The sequence below is a fragment of the Athene cunicularia genome (assembly GCF_003259725.1).
Source record: "Athene cunicularia isolate RWA chromosome 26 unlocalized genomic scaffold, athCun1 chr26_part1, whole genome shotgun sequence".
NCBI classification, from domain to species: domain Eukaryota; kingdom Metazoa; phylum Chordata; class Aves; order Strigiformes; family Strigidae; genus Athene; species Athene cunicularia.
Genome location: NW_020799136.1, coordinates 409,322 through 414,082, shown reverse-complemented (window position 1 = coordinate 414,082; position 4,761 = coordinate 409,322).

Here is a 4,761-nt window from a genome sequence, read left to right as displayed (position 1 = left end):
TTTTTTAAACTGGTGTCAATTAACATGGCAATCTGCACTAAACAGAAATCAACTGAACTAACTTCTGAAAGTCTGTATAAAAATGAGTAACTCTGGTGCACTCAGCAAGTCTCTAATGGAAGTCGATGAGAATTTTAAACACTTTTTTTCTCCAGAACTCTAGTAAATTTGTTGCATTAAGAAATTTTAAATTCATTTTGAAAAAAAAAACCAAAACCAAAAAACAGATGCAGTAGCTAGGGGTCAGGAAAAACATGCCACCAAGTGCCACAAACTTCACCTTTGCTAAGGGAAGATAAATAGTACAATGAAAATCTGTTCATTTCTTTTACAAGCCTGTCTTTCTTGGTACTGAAGAAACAGTCCTACTCCCTGGTCTAACCTTCCAGCTTGGTGCCCTGCCTTTGTTCTCTATCTGAACAGCAAAAAGGGAACAAAATTTTTTTTGCACCCCAATGACTTCTTGAGAGAAGTGTTACTGCACCTACCTGTGAGTACTTTTTGGTTATAAAGCACAAAGTATTTCACTTGGACAGTTTCTCTTGCTGGTCCGCTTTGTGCCTTTAATTTCTTATAAAAATATTAAAGATACTTAACGCCCCAGTCGGATGACAAGGAAGGAAGAGAACCAGTAACTACGTGTTCTAACCCCTCTTTTCAATTGGTCAGCGTTACCCCAGCTGCAAAAACAGCTGCTGCTGCTTTACCTGCCCCTTAGCATGCTCTGCAGGCTGAAAAACCACCCTACAATGTGCCTGTAAACCAGGCATCTTCATGGCGTCTAAAGCATGGAACAGCCTCTTGCTAACACACTTCATCCTCTGAATGAAAATCTAAAACTAAGTTGTCCAAAGCTGAAGCGGAATAGCAATAATTTCCACTCTTTACATTTGTTTTAGTCAATTCTAATTGTTAAATACTGTCTAAACACGGACTGGGGGTTACAGGACTGAAGACCCACTCAGGGCAACTGCAAGGTTGCCAGCCAAGAAGGCAAAGGTTAAAGCAGATGATGGTCTGAGCTGCTTCTGCCATTGAGTCGGGGTCACCTTTCATCATGATCCGGGAGTTACTATGAGGCACAGCTGTCCCTTACTGGCTGGAGCAACTGTATTTGAAAATACACCACTTCAGGAACCTGAATTAGGACATTCTTCCTTAAGATGAGAGGCAATCAATCTGTTCCTGAAAGGGCTGATTGGCCTGGTGTTTCTCTAACAGTCAAAGAATAACTCTGTCAGACCAGACGCTGCTTCAGATCTGTCTTGAGCTTGACACATCAAGAGGCAGAAGGAATTCTTCAAAGCAACCTTTACAGCAGGGATCTAGTAAAGTGGCCAAGACAAAGCGTTCAGATCTGAGAGCCCTGCTCCATTTCAAGCCTAAAATATTTCACCCATGTCCCAGTCCAAGAGCAACAGTGACACCTTTGATCTGGAAGTCTTTCCAAGTGCTCTGCAAAGCCAGAAGGATGTGACCGATGGCAGCACCTGTCCAAGAACTTCAGTTCCCCACTGGCCTCTACCTGCAGGCAATGAATCTTGCACCCATCAGACATCTGGGACCACTGGATTGAACTGAGAATAGCCCCATTTTCCTTCCCAGGAGGATGCTTCTCCACCTTTTGATGTTTTAAAGTCACTTTAACATATAAAAGGTAGGGAGAGGTTCACTGAGCAGCTATTTCCTGCTTCAAGTGATCATGTGGTAGATGGTTCTGAATGCTGGATTTTCTGAAGAATTTGATGAGCCTTAGCAGAATGAACAAACAAGTTTCTTAAGTACCTGCTAACCTGTTCTCAGTGTTCCTGTGCTCAAAGTCTTGAATCATTAATATTAAAATACGGTAAAACATAGCAGCTGGTACCTTGCACTGTGCCCACAATGCAGCAGCAGCGTTGTCAGAAGCTGGAAAGCCAGGGGCGAGGGGATTAAGGGAAAGCCACACACCAGTTTGGTAACTTGGTTCTTGTAGGACACTTTATACTGCAGAAGTTTTAGCAAAGCCAGTGGAAGGCAGCTGCCTGTTTTCTAAAATGGGACTTCTGGTGCAGTGTCTCAGAAGATATCCAGTAGGCCATCACTGTCAGTAGTCCGTGGTTGGTTCAGGGTCCACATATCAACAGTCAAACAGGTATTTTTGTGTTGTGTTTTCTCCAAAGCCATCAAAAATGTTTCTTCTACAATGCTGTACAGTCACATTCTAGACGGAAACTGCCTAGCGCCACAACCTGTATGAACTTAAGTTGGCCTTGAAAAAAAAAAAAGCGTCTTCAGTAATCAATTTTATAATAGCTCTGTGTATCTGTTATTTAAGTGCATTCACATAACTGAGTTCCTTCATAGTAGCATGTAGTTGAGATTCTGCGTCCCATAGTTAAGATTCATGTCCTTTCTCCTCCCAGGCACCTGGCTTAGAAGGCAAAGATGGAACAGGAACACCCAAGCCTGGAGATGTTAAACCACAACTGGCTCTGAGCCTATCCGTTGAAAAGAAATAGTTCAATATGTCACCTTCAGGGGGCAAAAATTCACATGTAACAGTAGAAAAATCCAGAAACACTTCCCAAGCTTCTGGTTACCAGCAGCACCATCACATTCAGGCCCAGCATGCAGGGTGTGTGGTCTGCAAGTGTTGCTGCAACACTGGAAGCACCAAGGCGAGTCCCTGCCCTGTCTGACACATTTTTTAAACATTGTAAGGAGCGTGCCAGGTATACCAAGGGTCAGCTGAGAAATTCCAGACAACAGATGTGTTTGCCCTAATTTCTGGCATCAAAAGGCTTTGTATTGCTTTCACGAAGAAAACTCCCTCCATCTTCTCCAGAATCCTCTACTGCTACAGCTGCAATGGCTGCACTGGTATGACCCACATCTACAGCAAATCTCTTTGACAGCTCTCGTTTACCAGAGCGCATTTGTAGTCCATTCCTCCTTCTCCTCTTCCAGCTGAAAAACCAGCCCGCTGCCTCTGCCATACCATAACTGCCAACGTGAGAGCCGAGAACATACATCAAACTCCACTGCTGAAACCACTTTCTGGGGAGATGGCTGACACAGACATGTCACAGGCACATTCACCCTCCCTTACTGCTGACAGTTGTGACGCCGGCTGTCAACCACAGCCCAATGTACACCACACTCTGCTTGAAGATGTCACCAAAGAGTCGGTGTCCCCTGATGAGTACCTGGCTTGTCACAGCTTCTTTTTTTTTTCTTGTCTGGATATGGCGCTCTCAGTGAACCAGAGATCCAAAGTTCCACCCAATAAAAGTATTTGCTCTTCCTCCAGGCAACACTGCATGCTTTAACACACTGCATTCAATAAGGAAGCTCTCTTCACCTTGTTCACGGAGTACACGTAGGTGTAGCAGTACCTCGAAGTCCCAAATCCTTAACAATTTTTTAGATAGCACCAATTTTTAAGGTAGTGGCTTTCCCTTAATGTATAACCCACTCTTTATTGTATTTTTATCAGGTGGCTCTCCTCTATTGTTCTTTCTGTCCAACAGCTTTTCCTCCTCGGTGTCCAAACGGGCACAGGGAATCAATTCCAAACTAAGAGGACTGCTAAAGCTGCTACATCTACTCTTGGGTGAGACAGGCATACTTTAAAAAAAAAAAGACGACACTAATTCTTTTTCTATTTCTGAAATCAACGATCCATCTTTTTCACTGAAATGTTTTATTAAATTTCAAAGAGTCAATTTCCCCTGGAAGCAGCCATCTGGATGGGTGCCATTTCAGATGAGAAGCAACAGCTAAAGTAAGCTTTCTCTAGACAAGCTTTCCTCCAGAAGCACCTGGCCATCCAGCAACAAATTCAGACTACCTGTTCAGCCCGATCAGTTTAATGTGTGTCCAATTCAACCACTGTGGTGGTTGTGATAGCATTTCAAAACCCCTTATGGCCAGTGGATTTTTTTTTTTTTTACAATCCTTTTTTACAATCAAATAACACTGTTTCATTTTGAAAGTATGGCTCAGAGCTCAATTCCTGAGTGCAGTGTGCACCCCAAAGCACCAGTTCTGGGAACAATGTGTAGGCTCCACATACTGATCCCTGCAACAGTAAAAATCACTTCTGCATTTTCATTATAGGCATCCACGTAAAAAACAGAAACCTCTTAGATCCAATTCTTGAGAAACACAAACAAACGTCACCCAATTGGGTTGTTTTAAACAACCTAAAGGAGAAATTAAGATAACAACCGGGTGCATCCAGAGTTAGTCAGATCCTGAAGGCAGTTCCTTTGGGGAGCTGAGGAGCAATTTGTCAGATGACTACATTACAGCACGCCCCTTATACGCATTGCTACAAAAGGCAGGCACAAGGTTTTAACTGAAAATAACAAATACTCATAAGGCACCTGCACTGGGACCTTCAATTTGACCAATCTCTCCAGAACCTGCCCAAGGACGCCGTTTCCCCGGAAGACCACCGAGGGAGGGGAGAGCCCGTAGGCAAACCCCGTGGAAAGGCTGACGGCCAAGGAAAGGACAGGGGCGGGGAAGGGGAGAGCAGCGCCCTGGGCTGCGGCCCTGTAACCGGGGGCAGAGGGAACTTGGGCCTACCTCGGGCAGCGGGGAAACAGCTCCCCCTCTCTGAAGTCCCGGGTCGTCAAGGCCGGGGAGAACACCTTATCCCCAGCACCGTCCCCGGAGAGCCCCTACTACCCCAGGGGCCCCGGCAGCCTCCCCCCCGTCCCGCCCCAGCGGCTACGGACACCCCGGTGGGGAGGGCTCGGGGACGCGGCCTGG